Source organism: Excalfactoria chinensis, chromosome 1 (genome assembly GCF_039878825.1).
Source record: "Excalfactoria chinensis isolate bCotChi1 chromosome 1, bCotChi1.hap2, whole genome shotgun sequence".
Lineage (NCBI taxonomy): Eukaryota > Metazoa > Chordata > Aves > Galliformes > Phasianidae > Excalfactoria > Excalfactoria chinensis.
This window is the reverse complement of record NC_092825.1, coordinates 177025571-177050582: the sequence shown is the minus strand read 5'-3', so window position 1 is coordinate 177050582 and position 25012 is coordinate 177025571. Positions and strand designations below refer to the sequence as shown.

The 25012-nt window shown below is 47.4% G+C and overlaps 1 protein-coding gene across 1 annotated transcript in view; it reads left to right on the top strand.

Annotated features, from left to right (window-relative positions):
* The first annotated feature begins 5432 nt into the window (after positions 1–5432).
* Positions 5433–25012, top strand: part of RAB30 (RAB30, member RAS oncogene family) — a 43627-nt gene continuing 24047 nt past the window's right edge. The window contains exon 1 of the mRNA XM_072326862.1: positions 5433–5832. The gene's annotated coding sequence lies outside the window, so the exon portion shown is untranslated. The remainder of the gene's footprint in view (positions 5833–25012) is intronic.

Here is a 25012-nt window from a genome sequence, read left to right as displayed (position 1 = left end):
TAAAGAAAAGCAGGCACAAGGCTGGAGGTTTAACAGCCTGCTAAGCACCTTGCTGCTGCAGACAGACCTGTTGGCATACCAGGAACAGTGCGGCATGGCACAAGAGAGCAAAGGGCAAAAGATAACACTGAGCTCCTTAAATGAGCTGTGCCATCCAGTCTGTATCACACAGCTGCATTCTAGGAATTCAAAGCCTGGGGAATGTGTGCCCCAAAAGGCTCTGAGTACAAGACAGCTCTGGTACAGATGAGTTCAGAGCTGGGAATAAGATGGCAGCTCTGTTTTGAGAAAGGTAATGTAAACAGTTGAACATCTGGGCTAGTTTTGAAATCTCTCTCCTGTACTGAAGCACACCAGAGCTGTTAAGATGCAATAAACCCTTTCACCTGAGCGTCCTAGGGCTTGTGTGTGCAAGAGCAAGGTTCAGAACAGACCCAGGTTGTGCAACACAGCAGGTAAAGCAACCGACACCAGCCTGTCCTTTCCGTAGCTTCTACAAGCATATCACGCTGCCCTATCATGAGACAGCACAACCAAGGGCTGTAGGAGTAGGCATGTGCAGAAAAATGGCAAAGCCAAACATAAAGTAGTTGGGTACGTGATGAGATGGGAAACAAACGAGTGACAACATACTGAAATAATTTGGGAAAACCCAACAGGGAGCTGTTGGAAAGGGTCCAGAGGAGAGCCATAATGATTGGAGGGCTGGAGCACCTCCCCTACAAAGGCGGGCTGAGGGAGCTGGGCTTGTTCAGCCTGGAGAAGGCTGTGGGGTGACCTCATTGCAGCCTTTCAGTATCTAAAGGGGAACCTATAAACAGGGAAGTCTTAGGGTAGATAACAGCAGGACAAGGGGAAATGGTTTTAAGTTGAAGGAGGGAGGGCTTAGGTTGGACATCAGGGGAAGTTCTTTACTATGAGAGTGGTGAGGTCCTGGAACAGCTGCCCAGAGAGGTTGTGGATGCCCTACCCCTGGAGATGTTCAAGGCCAGGTTGGATGGGACCCTGGGCAGCCTGGTCTAGTATTAAACATGGAGGTTAGTGGCCCTGCCTGCAGCATGTGGGTTTGGTGCTTGATGATCCTTGAGGTCCCTTCCAATACGAGCCATTCTACAACTCTGATATGACCCCCATCAAAGGGAGGAGCAGCAAACTCAGGGCATTCCAGCACAGGAGATGCTTCCAAGTGACACCTCCTGGCAGCTGGGTGCCTCTTCACATCGCACCGTTACTCACCCAAAAGGAAATTGCTTACATGCATTAAAAGGAGTGCTCTGACAGCATTGCTGTTAATGTGCTCACACTGCAAACGTTTGGATGAATGGCACCAGAATCAATGTGTAACTTTGTGCCACTACGTCTGAACAGAGAAAGTGAGCAGTTATACGTAACCAGTGTTAGCAGCCTCCCTGCAGGACTTCCTTTTAACACCAGTTCCGGCGTTGCCTTGCCTATGTTACACACATAGTGAGCCACACAAGGGACAAAGAACAGCACTGGAAGTTTGCAGTAATGGAAGGGTCACGCTGCCTTAGTCACACCTTCCAGTTCCCTTCTCTACAAAATCATTTTCAGTGAGCTTTGGATTTCAGTAGTTTGTGATTGATGAAGGAAAACACCCCCACCTGCTCTTCACCCCTTGTTTTTGAGCATGAGAACTGCCGCCACGTTTAAGGATCAGTCAGCTCATGGACTGTGTGTGTGGGCTCCCTGGTGAGATGTGGTACAAACTCAGGTTCAGATCAGTTCTACTGGCAACAGCGTGGGGCCTGCAGCCAGCGAAGCTCAAGAGGGCCAAGCAATACTATTAGTTTTTAAATCACAAAACGTGGCCTCATTTGATCAAGACTAAAGCTCTGTGGGTTGTTCTGGACTGCACGGCTCTATTTATGGTCTCAAGAACCCCTATTCAGCTGAGCAGATGCTCATCCATTCTTTGCTCAGGACGTTTCTGCCACTGCTTGTTGGGAGCTGCCCCACAGCTGCCATCTGCTGGACTCAGCCTGCACTTCTGCCAAGGCCCATCACTGTGTCCTGAAGCTCACTGGACCCTCTCGTCCAGTGTCAAAAACCAGGATCTTCCTGTTTCACTACTGTCAATGAGGCCTCACTTAAACTCATGGATGTTCCGAGAGAACCTGAGGTTTCCTCTCGATTAAAACTGGTTCCTGTGAGGCCACGACTTGCAGCAGCCTGTGCACCCCCCACCCCGTGTTGTGTAACCGCTACTGAACTGCAGAACAGGTCCACAACACCTGAAGAGGCTCTTCTTGTGCTGAAAAACAGAACATAAGAAGGTTAGCACAGGAATCCTGAGGTCTTCCAGAATTTAACAACTGCTTCCCCACAGTTTCAATTACAAAGACTGAGATACGTAACCTTCCCATTCTCACCCATGTTTTCCCCAAGTTCTCACATCACATAGAGATACTTACCTACACCCAGCTGAACCCACACCCTTACCTTGAAGCTGTTACCAACTCCACAAAGCATTTCTGTCCATCATTACGGAAGGAAACCATCTCAGCAGCCTCTCCAATGTCAGGATGAGAGAGCTCATTTTAATGTGCCTTTACCTGCTTTTCTCACAGGCTCTACAGGCAGCTGCCCCTGTGACTCTAAAGCTCTCCCCATTCATCCAAAGGGACTGCAGACAACAAAGTGGAATATTAGAACTTATTTATGTGCCAAGAGAAATAAAAACAGCGTGTGTCACCATTACAAGCCATTATGAAAACCTTCCCACCCAGCTCATTTGAGTGCTGGTGATTACATAGGGCCAACAATTAGTACACACATAGCAAAAGAAAACATCTGAGCAGCTCTCTGAGCTGTGCTGACATGAATGGTGACTCCACACGAACAAAACACCTTAAAGCTTATCCTGGAGTGTTTTTACACTCCACCTTGTAGATGAATGCTTTTCTCACGCAGATTGCAGGCATGTTTCCAGTACTTTATCCAGTGAAGGCTGAATTTACAACAACAAAATCTTTTGGGTTTTAATTAGGAGCATGAATTTACTGTGACGAAAGCAAGGCAAGCATACAGACACGTACTAACTGTTTCTCTGCAGCAGCCAAACACATCACACATCCCTGCTTATCCTTCTTCCCTGCACCACCCTCCATGACTTCAGCTGCTTCAACAGGGCACACAGTGGTTGCTTACCTGAATGTACTGAAACCAAATTCATTTTTGCAACAAGGAAAACTTGTGGTTTCCACACCATGGGATGGCAGCACAGCAAAGTACAGGCGCATATGACAGCTTAGCGGGCTCAGTACCATATAAATACCTGAAGCAGCTTTCATAAACTGCATTAAACCAGAGGATACCTGTGTATTTAGAGTACAGCAAAGGCAGGCCTTCAGTTTTTAGTTTTTCAGATGAAATGCTCAGATGGTGCTTATTTCTGCAGTATGGCCATAAGCTTCTTGTGGATCTTGCAAGGTGGGGGAAGGAAGAGAAGGAACCATTGCAGGTGACAGCAGTGATACAAGCAAAGTACACAGTTACTATGTCAGCAGATTAATCCTGGACAACTTCATATCCACATCTATAGAAAAGGCACACACGCCCTATCACACTGCTTACCGTCATTTCCTGGTTATCAGCTGCACAAACATAAGCTTAGCCTTCAAGTTTGAGGACAGCAACTGTTCTGATGTATAATACTGTCTTTTTTTCCCCTTCAGCAAAGCTAATAGCATCCACATAGAGAAATAAAACAAAGAGAGCAACGCTTTTCATTCAAAGTTCTTCAGATGTATGAAACTAAACTGGAAATTACAGCAGCAACGGAGCATTATATTCTCCTCTTCTGTGATGAATGCAGTAGATCTGGATAAGGTGGGGTGGGCAGAAGCTACATGAGGTGCATGTGCTGTCCTAAGATGCCTGGCCTTTTGTGGGAAGATAGAGAAGGCAAAAAGCTGGCTCAGATTCTTTGACAAGGGGGATGAGGGTTTAAAGAGACAAGTACTGCTACAATACCAACGTGTGTTTCAAAGTGCCAAGGTTTAGGTTGTGTGATGCAAATTAACATCTCCTGATAGTCCTTTGCCATTTGAATGCACCATAGGGATGACAGACCACCATACTTATATCACCATAGCTACTGTGAGGCGTTATCCTGAGAAATTCACTGCACTTACCTCCAGGAGGAGCCAAAATACTTCATTAAAGAAAAACCTGTAAATCCTTTTCCCTGACCTATACCACTATTGGACTTTGGCCCAGACATCCAGGGAGCCTATCACACTCCTCCCAAGGGAGTATCTTCTTGAAGGAATAAAACACTTTATTTCACAGGAATCAGCTGTAATGAGAAACGAAGTTATTTACCACACCATACAACACACCGTGTTTCCTCCCACTTGGGAGTAATGATTATCTCAGCAATAACCACCCTTTCCCTTAACAGAAATTCACCTCCCCTTTGACAAATGGATGGCTTCCTGTGACACAGCACACTACACAAGCAGCAATGATGCTCAGTGCACAGATCTCTGCACGCTATTTCCCCAAAGCAGCAGCCAGGAAGAGGGCACGCTGAAGGTGGAACAGCACGCAGTGTGGGAGTGTGTGATAAAGATTAGCCAATGTGACACTGGTTAGAAAGCAAAGAAACAAGTCAGCTCAGCCAACAACAAACCAGCTGAGAGGAATAAACCTCACTGAATCTCGGGACCGCAAGGATCATCAGCTTCCAACCCCACAGCCACAAGCAGGGCCACCAACCTCCAGAGGCGGTACTAGACCAGGCTGCCCAGGGCCACATCCAACCTGGCCTTGAAGGTTATCCCACCTTACCCTCTCCCTGTGTGAGCCTCTATCGATAAATAGAAGACAACGCGTTGAAAAGCACGCAAAACTCCTCCTGCTGGACACAGATCGCTCGCAGCAGCCACGCACCGCCAGGAATGCTACCCAAAACTGAAGGCACGGCCTACAGGTCCCACGGGCCTCAGGGCTCTCCCACCTCCGCGCCGCCGGCAAAACACAGGCCCTGCCCTCAGCGGCCTCCTGCCCCCAGCGGCCTCCCCTCCCGCACCGCCTCGCACCGCCTCGCACCCACCTCAGCGCCCTTCCCCTCCGCTTCCAGCCCTCCGCGCCATCTCAGAGCGGCCGCCCAGCTCCCCCGTTCCCAACATCTTAACCCGATTCTCCGCCGCTCCTCCTGCGCTAAAGCGAACCCGCGCCACCAACATGGCGCCCGCCGCCTGCTCTCCCCCCACCTTCCGTCGCACCTGGCGGCTGCGCGGCGCGGGGGCTGCCGGGAGACCGAGTCCTTGCTCACCTTCACTCCCTACATCACTCAGGCACCAAAAAACTACAATTCCCAGGATCCTTTTCCTCCAACCAATGGGAATGCAGCTCCTCTGCCACTCGCCCCGCCCCCGCGGGACAGAGGGTGATGTCATCGCCCGTTCATTGTGCTCGCGCGGTGCCGCCTCTCGCTGCCGCTGCCAGCGCCGGGCACGGAGTTGGGGGGGGAGGCGCGGGGCTGCGCTGTGCTCCCGCTCCGTGCCCTGCGCCGTCTGCGGCTGCCCCAGTGCTGTCCCGGCGCACCGCACCCCCCCCTTCCTTACCCAGGTTAGAACGCATCCCGCTGAGCGGCAGGCAGCCGCAAGCCGGTATTCGGCGCCCTGCTGGGGGTGAGCGGGGCTGCCCTGTGCCCGGCCCCGGGGGGAGGCGGTGCGGCGGGGGCTGCCCGGTGCCAACCCCCCGGGGGGGGGGTGTGGGGGTGGACACAGCCGCCTGGCTCCGCTGTGTTCGGCTCCCGCCTCGTTTTATCGTCGTGGAGAGGGAGGAAAAATCCCAAACCAGGTGAGTGCGGCGCGCCTTTCGGTTGTTATTATTGCTGTTATTGTTGTTGGAGAATGAAAGGATTCAGATCGTGTGGGATTCGGGGCTGTTTGTCGTTTGGGGTTGTTGAATTATCCCCCCCCCCCCCCCCCTCCTTCCTCCTCTTCAATGCGTTTGTCCGCACGGTGCATCGCCCAACGCGGGGAAGCGCTGCCGAGCGGGCAAAAAACAGTCCAGCCTGAAGGAGAAAAGCCAAATTGAAAGGGAAAATAAACCCCCCGAATTTAAGGGACTACAACCAAATTTCGTGGGGGAAATAAAAACAAACAACGATTAATGACAGCAATGAATCGGCAACGGAACGCTGCGAGTCCCGGGGAGCGCCGGGATGGGGATGGAGCAGCGCACCGTGTGTCCCGCACCGTGTAGTGCCGTTATGTTGTGTTGTGTGGTGTCGTGCCGTTGTGTTGTGCTGTGTTATGTTGTGTAGTGTCGTTGTGTTGTGTTGTGTTGTGTGGTGTCGTGCCGTTGTGTTGTGTTGTGTGGTGTCGTGACGTTGTGTTGTGTTGTGTGGTGTCGTGACGTTGTGTTGTGTTGTGTGGTGTCGTGACGTTGTGTTGTGTTGTGTGGTGTCGTGACGTTGTGTTGTGTTGTGTGGTGTCGTGACGTTGTGTTGTGTTGTGTGGTGTCGTGACGTTGTGTTGTGTTGTGTGGTGTCGTGACGTTGTGTTGTGTTGTGTGGTGTCGTGACGTTGTGTTGTGTTGTGTGGTGTCGTGACGTTGTGTTGTGTGGTGTCGTGACGTTGTGTTGTGTGGTGTCGTGACGTTGTGTTGTGTGGTGTCGTGACGTTGTGTTGTGTTGTGTGGTGTCGTGACGTTGTGTTGTGTTGTGTGGTGTCGTGACGTTGTGTTGTGTGGTGTCGTGACGTTGTGTTGTGTGGTGTCGTGACGTTGTGTTGTGTTGTGTGGTGTCGTGACGTTGTGTTGTGTTGTGTGGTGTCGTGACGTTGTGTTGTGTTGTGTGGTGTCGTGACGTTGTGTTGTGTTGTGTGGTGTCGTGACGTTGTGTTGTGTTGTGTCGTTGTGTTATGTGACAGCTCGCTCCCACTGCCCTTCCTTTCGTGCTGCACTGAGATCGGGCTGGAAGAGAAACAAACAAAAGGACCAACCTCGCAAAAAAAAAGTCACATAAGGGACTGTTTGTTTAGTCCTGTATTTTAAGGTTTTTTGTTGTTATTTTGTTTTTTTTAGGGTGTTTTTAAAGTTTTTTCTTTATGTTTGTTTATCTTAATGAAGCTCCGGGATCGGTGCTGCGTGGTCCTGCAGGGTCCGCCCTGCTCTGAACCCTTTGCAAGAGTTTGGGGTCCAATCCTGGCTGCATGCAGTGATTTCAAGTTCCGTTTCCCAGCAGCCTGGTTCCTTATTCCAAGTTCCATGCTGTCAGACACAGCCTTTTCCCTATTGGCAAACGCATGGCAGCTATTTTAAACTCTCAGCAACTTTGTGCTCTGGCAGAGCTCCATTCTGCTGCATCCTCTTTGCTCCTTACGAGATCTTCTCTTGTACGTTACCATCTCAGTGCAAGATGCAATGGAACTTCCCCAGCATGGCATCCCATGGGGCTGTTCCCCTACTCCAACCCTGCTGCTGCAGTGTGACAGGGTCGGCTTCTTCCACCCTCCCTCCCTTCCTCCTTTTCTCCCTCCCTTCCTTCCTCTGCAGCACAAACTCCGAGGAGAGGAGCAGCCACATGTGGAGGAGTCACCTCTATTTCCTGGAATGCAGCTTTCCTCTTTATTTGAGTAGGGAGGGAACTGGGAACTTAACACAGACTTTCCTTTCCTGTCTGTAAAGGAGAAGTCTTACAGCAGTGATTTCATTAGGTGTGAAGGGTGGCACTGGGAATGAAGCGATCACTTGAGAGTGTATCCTGGGAGCTGCTCTGTGAAATGGTGATACACAGCTTGCAAGGAGAAGCACAAGCCTGTGGTTTAAAAGTAGTGCCAGTTCTGTGTTGATGCTGGTATTGGATGCTGCTTTCATCTTTGTTTGCACTTCTATCTTTACGTGGATGCATTGGGATTTATGCTTGTTTTGTTATTATTGACTAGTGTGCTGGTATTCAAGCGACTCAAGATGTAATTAAAGAAGAATTTACATTGAGATGGGAGGTTTATGTTGGATCTTAGGAGGAGGTTTTTCACTCAGAGGGTGGTGACACACTGGAACAGGTTGCCCAAGTTGGCTGTGGATGCCCCATCCCTGGAGGCATTCAAGGCCAGGCTGGATGTGGCTCTGGGCAGCCTGGGCTGCTGGTTGGCAACCCTGCACATAGCATAGTTGGAACTGGATGATCATTGTGGTCCTTTTCAACCCAGGCCATTCTATGATAAGTAGTGCAGAAATCTATTCTGTAAGATGAATTTTTGCTTTGCAGCAACGGACACAAGAAATGGAGATCACTCAGGATGTTCAGTGATTGTGGAGCAAAGGCAAAGCTGGGCTGAGGAGTTCCTTCCCTCTAAGTAATTGGATTCAAATGGTTTCAAACAGAAGGGCAGTTTAGATTGGATGTAAGGAATGAGGTTTTTTTACAGTAAGGGTAGTGAGGCACTGGCACAGGTTGCCCAGAGAGGTGTGGATGCCCCATCCCTGGAAACATGCAGGGTCAGGCTGGATGGGGCTTTCACCACTGGGTTGAGCTGTAGGTGTCCCTGTTCATTGCAGGGGGGTTGGACTCAATGGCTTTTAAAGGTCTTTTCCAACTTAAATGATTCTATAGATTTCCTACTCAGGAATTGAGGTTTGGGGAGGAAATGAGGTGGTGGAGGAGGGCTCTGTGCCAGAGGCTGAGCTTCACCACTGGGCATGGGGAGGGCAGATGAGGGTTATAGACCTTTCCTCTTTTATGCTCCCCTTCTCCCCAGCTCCATAAAACAGAAAGTCAAAGAATTGTAAGGGTTGGAAGGGGCCTCTGGAGATCATTTGGTCCAAACAAGAAATCATAACAGCTGGGAACTGGATAAATTCTCTAATTCTTAAAACATTTCTTTCTTTTTTTGTTCTAGGGCAGGAGCAGCAGTGTGAGTGCAAGCCTTGCCCTCAGCAAGGAGTGAGAAACGTGGCAGGAGCTAATGCCTGCATTTTACCATCAGCTCCCAGGCAATAGGACAGCTAAAGATTCATGGCAGGAGCATGTGGGGAGGGCGTACCCAGCAGTGCTGAGGCTGTTGAAACCAGGAGGCTTGCATGAGTGCTTGCAGAGCTTGAGAGCTGGGGGTTCACTAGGCAATAAAATCACCTTTTTTCATTACAAGGTGGGTTTCCAGCGTTGAAACCATCCGTGTGTGTGTGTAGACTGAGGTTTGGGCAGAGATGTGTTCTGCAGCCCTCAAGCTGGGCTGGAGCTGAGTGTTACATGACCTAAGGCAGTGTTTTGATTCACTCTTCAGCTCCTGTGATTTCATTTTGCAGCAAGTCACTTAGCTTCCTTCCCTCCCATTGATTCTGTCAATAGCTGACTAACTCCTCATTTTGTTTTTAATGGCTCTCTTACAGTGTGAAACAGCTGTTCTCTCATGTTTGTCATGCAGTCCTGGTGGCTTATGGTCATGAATTTATATGGAGAGAGTTGGGTCAAATGTTTTTCTGGCTCTGATATGTTGAATTAATTAGGGCAGAACAGGACTTGAACGTTTCCCTTGTCAGTACTTAAACAGAATCTGCACCACCTGAAAGTATGTCACTGTTACAGCAGTTTTATAACTAATCTGTGCTAGTAAGCATTGGCTTTGAATGTAGGACAGAGGCAAGGTATTAGTGAGATTTGTGCTGTGGTGTTATTTGATTTCACCTTATGTAGATAGAAATGATCAGAGGGCTTGTTGTGTTGGGCTCTGGAGGGATATTGAGGCTGCGGGCAGCTAATTGCTGTTGGTCGCCTCACCTGGAGTTACTGCTCTCCCACTTCTCTCTGTGCACAGTGTGCTCTGCCCTAATGTACTTCAGGCAAGATTGAAGCCACCTCTTTAAACTAACCTCACAATAACTATCCTGGGATAATTAGGGAACGCTTCTACAAACAGAGGGAGAAACCTTTAGTAAGGTTGTACATTGCTTAAGCTATGTGGGGTGTCACTGAAATCTGCTCATGTCCTGTTCAAGATCAGAGGATATCCTGTTTATTTTTGTTCCTTGTAGCAGATACATTTATCTATTTATTTTAAGGCGATGCTGAAGTAAGTGTTAACTGTAACACTTAAGTATCTGAATAGTGTCTTCTTTTAGATCTTGAGGTCAGGAAGGACAGAAAAGTTGTGCTGGCCTAAAAACAGATGAGCTTGTGTGTGGTTTCGACTCTTTGGAAGGGTAGATAATGTCAGGACAAGGGGAGATGGTCTTAAGTTGAAGCAGGGAAGATTTAGGTTGGGTGTCAGAGGGAAGTTCTTTACTATGAGAGTGGTGAGGTGCTGGAACAGCTCAGAGAGGCTGTGGATGCTCCGTCTCTGGAGGTGTTTAAGGCCAGGTTGGATGGGGCCCTGGGCAGCCTGGTCTGGTATTAAATGCAGAGGTTGGCGGCCCTGCATGCAGCGTGGGGTTTGGTGCTTGATGATCCTTGAGGTTCCTTCCAACCCAATTCTATGATTCTGTGATAAGGCTCCATCTTGTGGAGTGAGTTCAAATGAGGAAATAAAAAGATGTTACTGGTGCCAAAGTGTGCAGAAGTCAGGTGATGCCTGGGTGACCCGGTCCTGCAAGAGGTGCTGGATGCAAGGTAGCACATGATGCAGGGCCCCAGCAGCCCAACCCGTGGCTGCACTGGGCTCTTTTCAAGTACTGAAAGGCTGCAATGAGGTCTCCAGAACCTTCTCCAAGCTAAACAAGCCCAGTTCCCTCAACCTTTCCTCATAGGAGAGGTGCTCCAGCCCTCTGATCATCTTAGTGGCCTCCTCTGGACTCGCTTCAAGAGCTCCAACCAAGTGAAAGGCATTGCTGGGCTTGGAGAAGAAATCATGTTCCCAGCTGCCCAGTTTTTGGTTTTGCTGTATTGCGAAGCGTGCTTTCAGTAATAAAAAGCTGACTTGAAAAATCATCATTAGCACTTCTCTGTGATTTAAATTTCATTGCCTGAACTCAGGGTAATGGAAAATAGATCAGTCAAAGCTTTTTATCTAACAAGTTTCTAAAGGCAGCCAGCTCCGTTTCTAATTAGTGTGAGGTTCTCTGTAGGACCATCTTCTGTGCTTCCAGGGCCTGATACATGGGGTGTTTGTGACTGCTGTGGATGCAGCACTGGGAATATTTGTTTCCAATAACTTCCTTTCTTAAAGAACCACACTGAGGCAAACTTGTATATACAACGTTATTTCTTGAGCAGCCTGATTTCCTGTTAATGACCTCAGAAGATCCAGTAAGAGGTCTCTGTGCTGCAAGCAGAGCTCTTTGCTGCCTTATTTTCCTAACGCTGGAGGTTTGGGCTTTGTTATAACGGCGTCTGAATCTGATCAGCCAAGAGAGGTAGCCTCTGAAAGTCATCTGACTTGGTTCTTGCCCTACAGTTATTAATTAAAGTATCTGGAAAGTAAGTGCAGGGTCAGAAAAGCTTTCACAATTTATTTGGTATTCCCGTGAGAAATGAGATTACTCCATTCTGGGGTGAATAAAATGTTTGGATGTGAGACTCAGGCAGCCTCTCTCTGTTATTCTAAGTTAACACGAGAATGCTGGTGAAGAGAAATAACAGCCTTTTTATTCTTGCATCTCCACTGCAGCCTGTGGTGTGTCACATCCTGTGGAGAAAAGGTATTCACTTTGATAAACCTGCAGTAATGAATTCAATTAAAACCCCGACAAAGATGCAAGTGATCTGTAGCTTTCACAAGGGCACAGGGATGGGCTCTGTGCTACTCAGGACCTTGGGGAAGCCAGCTTGGGTTCATGGACTGGGTAGCCCATGATAAAGATGGGCAGCTGCAAGTTTGTAGGCTGGAGGTTCAACCTTTGCAGTAATGGCTTTGAGCTCCGCACCTCCTCTCTGTTATCCTTCTGGTTCTGTGGCACGAATGTGGAAAAGGGATTCTGCTACAGAGGGGCTATTTTAGCAGCAGCAAATTCCATGTTCTCTATCCAAAACCTGCTCTGAAGTCAGCACCCATACCAGCCCCAGCTCCCCCAGGCAGTACCTGCCTCCAGAGTCTCCCCATACTGTAGCCAGCAGAGTTATGCATTGCCTTCCAACTTCTTACATGTGCATCTGATAGTACAGACATCCAGCTGTAAATATTTACTCAAGGGACCATTATGTGGTTATGGGGCAGTTCTCAAGCAGTGCCGGGTATGAAAAAAACCCTGCGGAGGTTCTATCTGAGATGCGTGTACCAGAAGCCTGAAACATCAGAAATGAAACTGGTGCCTGATTTCTCTATTGCATTTGTCCTTGTTCTGAACAATTTGTTCCTTCTAAAAAGGGAGCCGTGCCCGTTTTCTTCCAGCCAGCAGTATTCACATTTCACCACTATGGTAGTAGCGTTTTGCTCAAATAGATGGATCTGTGTCTGTCTGTGCACATCAGAAACCCCCCCAATAACATCAGGTTTCTATTAACTCTTTAATTTCAGCATCCAAATGGGAACTGCGGAGTATGAGCTCTCTAGGTTAGTGAGTTTGTGATTGACTTATAGATAAGAGAGAAGCATGAGTGCGTGGTTTGGTTGGAATCTGCTCTGTGATGTCTGTAGGAATGAGGTTTCTTCTTGTGCTCTTGGGTGCTGTCAAGTCCTGACCATCTTCCCTATGAATATGGTGTAGATTTGGTGCAGGATCCAGCCCTATATTTTGTTCTCATCTACCCCCCAGCAAAACTGGAAAGCCAAGTTAGTGATGTCCATATTGTGGTCCATAGGTAATTCTCCATATTCCCATTGTGCTTGCAGATCTTGGAAGCTAATTTTATTAATCAGAGTTTTCTTAATTAGGGAGTCTGTGTTTCTTTTGTTTATATACCTATAATATACAATAATATAAATATGTATGTTGTTATACTGCTGTGCTTTCACCACCAAGATCTTGGCCTTACGCACTGTAAGCCTTCAGTCTACTAGCAGTGGCTGTCCCATTTATACCAGTGTTGTCTCTGACCTGTTGTGCAGCTGGGTTAGGAAAGCACTTGTTTAAAGACTTGTTTCAAGTTCTCTTTCTTGGAACAGTGCCTCCAAACCAGCTCACTTTGCAGCCATGCAGGTGCTCACCTGGTATTCAGTTCTTATAAGTCTCTCCTATTGAGAAATTCATAGTGCCATAGGATATCCCAGATCGGAGGGGACCCACAGGGATCACTAAGCCTCTCATACCCCAGTCTGTGCTTACAGCCAGCGTTGTCCCACCCTGGGTGCAGCACCCAGCACTTGCTCATGTTAAAGTGAAGAATTTCAGACTAAATTGAGCATTGATATGCACGACTAAGCAACCAAGCAATGCGTTCACTGCAGGCCGGAGTAAAGGAGGCTGATTGTGAAAGAAATATTAAATAAAGTGTCTCATTAAATCGTGCCGTTTTACTAAAGCTGTCGCCGCAGGGAGGGAAAACCTGGCATGAATTAATGTTTGTTTACTTCAGCTGTCAGTCAGCACGGCAGTGAGCTTGCTGCATCAGTCTGCAGAAGGGCCATTAGTACCCAGGACATCCCGCTTCTATGTCAGACTCCTTGCTGAAAAACGTGTGGGGCTGCATGAAAAGAGATTTCCATCTCCTTAACACATCTTTCACTATATTTTGCTGTGGGGAGGGAATCATAGAATGGCCTGGTTTGAAAAGGACCACAGTGATCATCCAGTTCCAACTTCCTGCTATGTGCAGGGTTACCAACCACCAGACCAGGCTGCCCAGAGCCACATCCAGCCTGGTCTTGAATGCCTCCAGGGTTGAGACATCCACAGCCTCTTTGGGCAACCTGTTCCAGTGCATCACCACCCTCTGGGTGAAAAACCTCCTCCTAAACAACATTAGTGATCTGTGGAATGAATCTTTAGTCTCGCTGCAAAGCCATCTGTGTATCATTTGCAGTTTTCTCTAAGAGGGCTTTGCAGGCAGAACAATTGAGCTCTGCGTTTAACTGCTTCATGATTGAAGGCAAGGCGCTCCCAAACTTTCTGTCTCCTGGTTGCCTGCATCAGTAAGATGGAGATAACCTCAGAGGGATGCCTTGAATATTCATCAGTGATTTATTGTACGCTGCCAATGGAAAGTGTTATGGGCAGCGTTAATGAAGCTTATAGCTCAGCCTCTGCTGCACACCGATCAATACTTCAGGCATCTTCAGTCTCCATACAGAGCACTAGCAAATTCTGAACTGGGCTTAGTCTGTAGATGACAATAATAACTCCCGATTATGCAGGGCTTTTCCTTTGGAAGAACTCCAGAGAATTTTATGAACTGTCATGTGAGCAGTTGGTGCTCCGTGATGGGTTTTGTAATGCGTTTGGCAGCAGCGTGTGAGAGGAGAGGAAGAGTGAAATAATGCTGTGTGCGGTGAGGACAGCACAGGTAGGTGAGCAAGGAGTGAAGCTATCACTGCCAGAGCTGTGGGTTAGCTTTGAGGTGGTCTGGGATTCCTAGAGCTCAAGTGGCTGTCATGTAAAATGCGACATATTTCTTGCGGTCCCGTTGTACTGCAGTGTGGGTTCAATCCCAGTCAAGCAGAAAGAGCAGTTTGCTCTCAGGGTTTTCCTTCCTGCAGAGCATGTGCGCTTCTGAAGATCATCGTTCCAAAACTGTGGTACAAAAATGTGATGTCAGTGATTTCTCAGCCTGACTGACAGCACGTCTCATGTCCTCTTACAGAGGCAGAAGGCACAGTCACTTGGAGTCTGCTCTGTACATCCAAAAGAGCTGGAAGTACAGCCCAGAGAAATTACACTCCGACTGAAATCCCATTAACTCTCAATCCTCTTAGGTAGCGTAAATCACTTTGCAAACATGTTGGCTAAGGATTTGTTACGTTTGATTGGGTCTGTTCTCTGAATGATGCAGTGCTGTCGTCTTCTCTGAGATGCCAAGGTTGGGTTGTCTGAAGTTGAATGTTGTTGTAGGTACCAGATGCTCTCACTGGAGAGAGATAGATACAGAAGTGCTCTGAGATGCTTACCTCATTGACAGATTAGATAGGAAATCTGGACCTTTTATGAAACATTTGAGTCAGCTCCTAAAAGGTATTTAAGAAGAAACACTGCCCCTGGGTGTGCAATGTAATCTGCCAGAGCAGGATCACATGCTACTGCTTTTAAAGACTTGACATGAGGTTCAAGCTATCAAGTGGAAAATGGTTTTATCAAATGGGAAGTGGTTTTAAGTTGAAGGAGGGAAGATTTACGTTGGATATTGGGGAAGTTCTTTACAGAGAGAGTGGTGAGGCACTGGAACAGGCTGTCCAGAGAGGTTGTGGATGCCCCGTCCTCGGGGGTGTTCAAGGTCAGGCTGGATGAGGCCCTGGGCAGCCTGGTCTAGTATGAATTGTGGAGGTTGGTGGCCCTGCTTGTGGTGGGAGGATTGGAGCTTCATGATCACTGAGGTCCCTTCCGAGCCAAGCCATTCTATGATTCTTTGAAACCATTTCCTAATGAGAAGTTCATCAGCTTTTGTACATCCCATGTGAGAACACGTTTCAGAGAGGTTTTGAGCACTTGGCCAAATGCTGAAGCTTCAAGAGCTCGGAATTACTAAAAACCAGCCTAGAGAGGATCAGAAAGTGGGTAATGCAAAGTAGTAGCTACGCCTGGAAGCTATGACAGGAACACAGAGAAGAAATGTGTTGCTGCTGCATGTGCTCTTGTTGGACAGCAATGAATGTCCGAAGCAGCCAGGCAGCTGCAGCCAAACAGGAACGGCAAGAGCCTGTCCACCTTCATTACAGCACAGCCTCTAATTTGGCCTCATTCCTGCTTGCCTGTTGATTGCAAGACTTGTAGAAATCAGATGATTCTTGTAGTTTTTGCTGAAACAGTTTTTCCTTCGGAACCTTCTGACACCTGTTTACATGATTGCGAAAGACCATATCAGAATAGATAACAGGTAGATAGCATTTCAAGAAACACTTCAGGTTCTTGTTGGCAGTGTTCAACCAAAGCTTACATGGTGTGGAGGACTGCTTGCATTGTATCATCTTCAGGCTTGGTTTGGGCAAACTAGTATTTCTGTTTGGAGCACCATCATCCCATGGCTAATGGAGACACTGTTAGTCAATAAAGCACAGTTTGAGGCTTGGCTTCCTGCCTGTGCCTCCCAGTTATATATGCATACACTGAGTTTTACAATAAAAACAAAACACAAAGAATAATTATAGCCTGCTGAGTGATTTTATATTTGGGATATATTGTGTTGCTGGGGCTCTTAAAGCCTCTAAGTCATGGATTCTGGTCTTTCTAGATGCTTACAATTCTCTGTGTTCTATATTTTGCTAAACTCCACCCCTCATTAAATATATGTATTGATGACAATCAGTGGCTGCATTCATGTTTAATCAAGGACATTTTTCAACCTCAGGATCTCATTCATCCATATTGTTGTAATTGATCCCCCCTAAAAGTACTCTGGTGATTAGAGGAGAGGCTGGTTTGCAAGCAATACTGTGACACCTATAACCACCTTATCCCATGTTGATCCTTTCGTTACGTATGTTTATGACTTTGTTTGTCATCTCAAATAGGACCTGATGTTTGTGTGCAAAATGAAGGAGGAGTTTCAACTTTTCATTTGCATGTTAATGGAGCTTTGTCTGGGAAGGTATGATAGGGATTCAGCAATGCAGTGCAGAAGAAAAACATGTCCAGTATGCAAATAACTTTGATGGCTTGTAGTTTTGGCATTGCTAATGGCAATGGCATTGCTAAAGGCCTTTTTCTTTTGGTATTTTGGGTGAAACAAGGTGAGTGATGTGATTTAGGAAGAGAATTATTACAGAATATGCCTTCCTGTAAGCAGCATCCATTTCCTTCTTGGAAGGAGGAGCTTGTAATTTTACACCCTTTTGAAAGCGTGGATGTATTAATTGGATCTTAGTATGTGATGTGACACATAGGAGCGCACTGGAAAGTATCATACTCTGAGACTAGCTAAATTTCTCTCATGTAAGACATGCGTGTTACTGGTTATTCGGGTTATTCTCCGTCAATTCACTGAAGTGCTGACGTGCACTTCAGGAGCATCTATGATTTTATTCTAACACTGCAGTGGTTCCCAATGCAGCATGCCTCAGAGTGTGACTGGGGTCGTTTGTCCTCCTTCAAACTTCAGCAAAGCATTTGACACTGTCTCTCACAATATTCTCCTGGGGAAACTGTCTGCCTGCGGCCTGGACAGGTATACCCTCCATCAGGTAAGGAACTGGCTGGAGGGTTGTGCCCAGAGGGTAGTGGTTAATGGAGTTAAGTCCAGCTGGTGACCTGTTACAAGTGGTGTCCCCCAGGGGTTGGTACTAGAGCCCATCTTGTTTAAAATCTTCACTGATGACCTAGATGAGGGGATTGAGTGTACCCTCAGTAAGTTTGCAGATGACACCAAGTTGGGAGGTGGTGTCAATCTGCCTGAGGGTAGGGAGGCCCTTCAGAGGGAGCTGGATAGGCTGAATCACTGGGCTGAGGTTAATGGGATGAGGTTCAACAAGGCCAAGTGCCAGGTCCTGCACTTTGGCCACAATAACCCCATGCAGCACTACAGGCTTGGGGCTGAGTGGCTGGATGACTGTGAAGAGGAAAGGGACCTGGGGGTGCTGGTTGATGCTAAGCTGAACATGAGCCGACAGTGTGCCCAGGTGGCCAAGAAGGCCAACAGCAGCCTGGCCTGTATAAGAAATAGTGTGGCCATCAGGAGCAGAGAGTACTCTGTACTCAGCTCTGGTGAGGCTGCACCTTGACTATTGTGTTCAGTTTTGGGCTCCTCATTACAAGAAAGATATCGAGGCCCTGGAACGTGTCCACAGAAGGGCAGCAAAGCTTGTGAGGGGTCTGGAGCACAAGTCTTATGGGGAGAGGCTGAGGGAGCCGGGATTGTTCAGTTTGGAGAAGAGGAGGCTCAGGGGAAACCTCATTGTACTCTACTACTTCCTGAAGGGAGGTTGTGATGAGGAGGGGCTTGGCCTCTTCTGCCAATCTTATAGGATCTTGTAGGTCCTTTCCAACCTTGTGATTCTATGATTCTGTGACAGGCCTCAAGAACGGAGCCTTGCTGCTCTAAATGTGGGGTAGTTCTCTAGCCAGAACTTGCGTGCATTTTACCATGTGTTTCATCACTGCTTGCTGAGGAACTGCGCAAACACAGAACACAGCTTCCACTGGGCAAAGCTCAGTGTTTTCTGGTGGGTAACAACAGGTCATGGCCACAGATTCAGAGAATTAACTCATTTTGAGCAGCAATGAAATACTTGCAGCAGTCAGAGATGAGTTGGGGGGAGGACAGCTTGTTGCAGAGGTCTGCCCATGCACATCCAGTAGTGTATTAGTGATAATAGCTGGGACTTGTGTACACCTGGCTGTGAAATTAATGTGAAAAGTAGTAATAAGGAAGCCAGTAGAAGTCTAATGTGGGTAGCAGAAGTACTGAGTGGCATGGTTTAGTGGGGTAACTCCTGAGTTCCAGCAATGGAGGTGGGCAGGGAGAGGTGCAAGAAGAAATAATTACCTGCTTGGTGTTGGTATCTCTAACTTTTATACGTTTACTACTTGAAAGGGGCATTTCCTGAGTACAAAACCCAGAACTGCTTCCCAGAGAAATATGCCTGCCCTGCTACACCTTTCTTGGCAGTTGCAGAGCAAAGAGTATGTGTAGGGAGGATAACAAGGGCAGTGGAAGGCATGTGTCATGACTGCAGCATGAAATACAGGAACAATATGCAAGGGTAGTTAAGAAGAGCAAAGCTGAGTTGGGAGCAGCAGGGGGATGAGTCTGAAGAGGTGAAATAGTTTATTGAAGAGAGTGTGAGACTTGGATCTGGCTACATGGAGGATGCTCCCAAATGCGTGACCTTGGACAAATAATTTCATCTGTTACTTTTACCCATTTTGCCTGTGTGTACTGAGAGCTGTGAGGTGAGCTCTCAAAGAGATTTTTGTGTAGTAGGGAGGATGGTGAGGCCTGGCTTGGATTACTGAGTGTTATCACCATACAGATTAGAAGTTACTCTTAATTATGAAGAAAGGAGAAAAACATAAACAGTGTTTGTGTACAACCTGCTTGTTCTGTCTCGTCTAAAGGATGTACTTGTGGGCACACCTGCAGGATGTGCCCTCCTTGCAAAAGTTAAATGCTGAGTGAAGGTTTTGATTTGGACTCGATGAGCCTTAAAGGGTCCCTTCTGACTTGGGATATTCTGAGTTGTAACTTGGGCCTTTTGGAGGGCCCTTCCAACATAATAGCCTCCCAGAACATCAGTATATTCTTCCATAGCAGAACTCCATTTTTATGATGTTGGGGTCTGTATGGCCTGTAGAGGCTGGTGTGAATGAAGCAGTCTGTGATACAACCCAGCAGCAAGCATGAAAGCAAGGACAGCCTGAGGAGTGGGGCAGGCAGTGAAGCCACATTGTAGAAGCTTTAACACTGCTCTTGTTTTCTTAAGTAACCATGCTGGCATTCAAGTTACTTTCATGTTTGACTAGCTGATTGTTGTAAAAACATGATGAATGAATAATTCAACTTCAGCGCTGTGTTATAATGTTGGTTTTGGCTTCCTGCACGTTCATCACAGAGAAGATGTAGATCTGTCCTATGGGTGATAGGGATGATGTTTGTAACCATGCTTGAGCTCTGCTTTGCTGACTTCAAGCAAACGCAAGGTGACACAGACCTGCTCCAAAGAGCAGACAGAGTCTGCACCGACCTCTCAAGAAATACGAACAAACGGTGCTTTATGTGACCTTCATCATCTGCAACTTCAGTACGTGTACCTGGGAAGCCTCCCTCTGCGCTAACCCAGTTTTGTGGAGGGAGAAGAGAGGCTGTAGGTTGCCAAGAGAAGAAACTTGGCTCTATTTCAGTGAGCTCCCAGGGCTGCCAGCTTCCGCCCTGCGCTGCGCATGGGGCCTCTGCGGTGCAGCAGCAACCAATGCAGCAGATTAGTGAGCAAGCAGTGAAATCTTGGATTTCTTTGCTAGAAATTAAGTTCTTCACTCCAAAAGCTACAAAAAGCCATTTGTTTTTCTCTTTCTGGTGTGGAGCACTTGTTTTTGCCATAAGCCAACCTATGTTTCTATGCCAAAATGGCGCTTAAACCTGTCTCCTTGTCTTGCACCACAAATGGGATACTTGATGCCTAATGCCTAAATTTTCCTGATTGCTTGGGGTTGTTTTGTGCTTTTGACAGCAAACCAGAAGCCTGTTGCTGAGTTAAAAGCATGTATTTTATTACGGATGCATGGCTCGCCTGTAGGATGTGGTGACTCTTGTTATGGTTGGCACCAGGATTTGCACTCCAACCCCGTTTGTGCTCGCTTGAACTCAGACTCCCAAATGTGAGATCCAGCTTCACCAGAACGCACATCTGCTTTGTATTTTCAGCAATGGTGCATTTTCTGACTTTCCACAGTGGTGACCCAAGGGCTCTTGATCTTGTCCTTGCAGGTGTCTGACTTGTGGATCAAGGCTCAGGACAGCTTTTGCCAGCTCGTCCTTGCTGCTGACCCTTCCTGGCTGCATTTCTCCTCCCCTGGTTTTGATGTCCCAGTCTCATGATGCTCCAACAGCTTCTGCAGGGCATCTTTATCATAGAATCACTAAGGTTGAAAAAGACTACTAAGATCATCCAGTCCAACTGTTGACCCATCCCCACCATGCCCACTAACCACATCCCTCAGTGCCACATCTCCACAGTTCCTGAACGCCTCCAGGGATGGGGATGGTAACTCCACCACTCCCTGGGCAGTCTGTGCCAATGCACTATTGCTCTTTATAAGAAATATTTCCAAATATCCAACCTGAATCTCCCTTGGCACAACTTAAGGCAATTCCCTCTCATCCTGGGTTCACCCCAATCCTTCCACACTTCTTATAGTTTCTTTCCACCTCCCTCCCCCCAACTTTTTTTTTTCTTTTAAACCTAGATTTCACAACTAAAACATTTATTTTCTCCATCATCTGTAACAACTTCAGGCTACTTCCAGCTAAGCAAATACCACAGTCCACACGAACCCAATTTTGCAAGCTTTTGTTACTGTTTGCTTTTGCTTTTTTCATGCATGTGTCCGTCCAGCTGGCTAAATTTCAGTTGTTCCGTATGTGACTATTCCAGGAACACTGAGGTGCTTGAGCTAAAAGGGAGCAGCAGTGTATGGTAGTAGTGAAGATGCCAGTCTTGAAAACAGTGAGCATTTGGGCTCATCCCTTAGAGGAAAGCTAGATGGAAAAGCAAAGGAATTTGGAAGGGTGGCTCAGGGCTGGAATTTGCTTGTTGTCACTCAGTTGGCTCACTGCATGCAGTGCATGTGTGGAAGTCTTTGCAAACTGTCTGAAAAGAGAAGTTGGAGAAAAGAACAAACTGTGACTCTAAATCTGCTTTCAAACTTCAGCCTTAAGGTGATGCTTCTGCAAAAGTCCCTTACACAGAGCTTTGCTCAGTGATCTCCTTGTGAAATGCTGAGAGGGAAAACTGTTTTGCTAAATGAGAATGCCTTATGTTCAGTTTTGAGTTACAATTGTTGTTATTGGGTAATCTGCTCGTCTGTTAAAGAACAAATGGTGTCAGTCCAAATAATTTGATATCAAGTTAGGGAACGGCGAGGAAGGAACAAATGGGAGATGTTACGTACCCACACAGAGGCACAAGCACAGTCTGTTCATCTCATGCCATTTCCTCTGACAAGCTGTATCCTAAAGAAAAATGTCAAAGTCTTTACGCGTTTAAGAAGCTGATAACGCTGGGATTTTTGTAACCAAATGCACTTTTCTTTCAGCAATGTGTGTGTGTCAAGATCTTGAGCCTTGAATGTAACTAACTGGCAGCGGCCTCAGGGCAAAGTGTTCCAGCCGGGATGAAAGGCATTTGCTCTGCCGCATCTTTAAGGAAGAAAAAATTATCTGGTGTCCCTTCAGGTGCAGCGATTTTCAGAGAATTCTTCTTGCTTGGAATCACAGAACCATTAAGGCTGGAAAGAGCACTGAGATCATGTAGTGCAACTGTCAGCCCATCCCCACCATCCCCACTAACCGTGTCCCTCAGTGCCACGTCTCTTGAACACCTCCAGGGACATTGACTTCACCACCTCCATGGGCAGCCTGCGCCAGTTCCTCTCCACTCATTCTGAGAAAGCCCCTGCTTTCTTCCTCACCATCTCTCTCAGCATCCACCCACTCATGGAGTAATTCAGAAATGCTCTGGATTCTAAAATGCCAGAGGACAGCAGTCATTGCAGGGCAAGGATGCTGCAGTACTTGAAGGGTACCCTGCCCTGAAAGCCCTGCTCTCTGTGCTTTTGGCTTATTTTCTGGGCAGTGGAGCCAAGCTTCTTGTTGTGGGTTGTGGTTGGAATTCCAGCAGCTCTGGCAACCTCAGTGCGGTGGGTCATGGTTAATATATGAAGCTTTTGTGTTGCAATTCCATGTTTCTGAGATGAAAAGTTGTGGAAATCTGTTTACCCCGTTGTGGGTGCACTCCTCCTTTTGGTGTGTTCATACTGTGGGATCTGAGTTGCAGCCCAGCTTGTCCCTGCAGAGGAGAAAGATGAGGAATCTCCTGCCCCATATAAAGATAAGGATAAAAGATAAAGGATCCAATCTAGTTGTACAAGGCAAGGTTGGATGGGGGGCCCTGGATGACCTGATGTAGTGCCTGATTTAGTGGTTGCCAACTCTGCCTGTGGCAAAAAGTTGGAACTGGATGATCTTTGAAGTCTTCTCCAACCCAACCCATTCTGTGATTCTATGATACCAGTTGTCTTTGTCGTACCCTGTTGCCTTCAGTTAATGTGCACTCCTGATCTCAGCAAAGCTTTGAGGTGATGCCCACTGATGCCATCACTTTGCTCGCCTGTGGCTCTTGCGTATGCAGTGACTTCGAGTGTGACACTGCAGTTCTGTACCCAGTTCCTTTTTGGGGAGCTTGTGTTTTCCATTAGAGAAAGGGCTGCTTTCCAGTGAGCCGCGTGTGCATTGTGCAAGTTCTTCAGTCCCAGTGGATGGGGGTGGGAAACACGGCAGGAAGGAGCCTGGCCCACAGAGGAGCATCACTTCCATCAGCTTACAGCAAACATGGTCCCTCAGGGTCCTGTTGTTCCTCCTAGACAAAGGGCTGAAGCCGAGTGCAGAGAAAGGCTTTCAGGAGGGGAAGAGCTGTGAATAAAACGGGCAGAAGAAGCTGTGGTGGTGAATGGGGTGATGGAGAGCAGAAAGCATAGCTGGAAGGATCCAGCTCTTGGGGGCCTGCTGCTGAAGTTCCAGTCAAAGGAGCTCCTACCTCTGCCCTGAATTTCTGCTCTGATAAGATGCTGGCAGTGCTGGGTTTGCTGAGTGCGTGGCTTCATGAGCAGTTGGTAGGAAAACATTCCCTTCCAGCCATGAAAAAAACAAGGCATGTTTGTTGTTTCCTTTCCTCCAAAACACACAAGTCAGAGAGTTGGGGATTTTCTTTGCCATGACAACCAATGGAACTGCAGAGCTATGTGATTTCTTTATCCTTCCTATGATTAATTTTTTTTCCCCTTAAAGCCACGTTGCTGACTGAGTTGGGAAACATCAGGTGGTATTTGTTTTTCTCATGTAGATTAGGCAGCATTTTATTGCATGTTTGCTTGGGAGACAGAGAAAGCTGGGGATATTGATACTGCCATGAATTATAGGGTGTCCCAAGCTGGAAAGACACCCATAAGGATCATTGAGTGCCAGCATTTATCCTCAATTTTTAGCTATCTTCTGCTTAGGAATTTCCCCAGGGTGCCAAATAGAGACTTAATGCCAAAAAAACCCATTAAGACAGAAAAAGAACCATCCCCCGGGGCTGCTCTGTTGCTAAGGAGTAAAGATAAATGGTCACACACGGAGCTGATGTGCCACCCAGCATCTGTGTGGCTGTGGCAGTGTGTTGATGTGAGCTCTGTCGTTGGGCACTTCCCAGGCTGCAAGCATCGCGTGGGCATCAGTGCCTGTGGAGGGCTGCCTGTGGAGGGCTGCCTGTGGAGGGCTGCCTGCTGTTTGCTTTAAGTAAAGAAAGAAATGATTTTTCTGCTTCCTAAGTTTAGCCCTACAGAGGTCAAAACTTCAGTGGGTTGCTGCCGGGAGATTGGGATCAGGAAAGGGTGATTTCTAATGTGTGACAGAAATAAACCATCGAGCAAAGGGAATGTACGTGCTGTGCCTTGGGAGATTGTGGGCTGTGTCATAGGGCTGTGACACGCTGACAGCATCCAAAGGGTGAGCATTGGTGCTGCAGAAGCTGCAGTTGTGCCGCCTTGTTCTCTGCAAATGCAAAACTCTATCAGCAAATCTCTGCAGTGATTTATTACCTGGGTGACTGGAGATGGGGAGAAGCTGAGCTTGGGAGCAGAGGTGAGGACATGATTTATCAGGGCCAGACTGTTGTGGCAGGTGCTGGACTTTAATGTGTGCATGCACACGAGAAGCTTGGTGCTGTGGGCTTCTGCCTGCTTTTCTCCTTAAGGCACTGCTTGCTGCTCCAGCTCTAAATAATGAATCTGGAGGACCCTTCCTCTGGAACGCTTCCCCTTGGGAATGATGCTGGTACTGGGGATGTTATTCAGACAGCATACCCAAAAGCTGCTTGAATAATGTCTCTGCAGATGTGGGAGATCTGAAGCAGAAAGCTTACACTGAGAGCTGATGTTTTGTCACTTCTGAGGATTCCTTTTAGTATCAGTTTTAACCCATACAGACTCTTGAATTGCAGCCAGCCACCATGGATGGGTAACTGTGCTTTAGCAGTGGATTTGGATATGTGAAAAGTACTGTCACCATCTGAAAGTCTAAGTGGAACTGAGAGCTGGCCACGTCTGCTAAAATTTGGCCAGAAAATAGATTCATTGCCTAGGTTGGAAAAGATTTTCAAGATGATCAAGTCCATTCCTTACGTTGTGAAGAGATCTATGGTATTCCTATAAAACCTTGTTCAGGAGCCATCATTATGAGGAATGGCCATTACAGAGGTATTAGTGACGGCAAAGGTATTTTTCTATAGAAATAGATTTCTGGGAGGCATGTACATGGCCA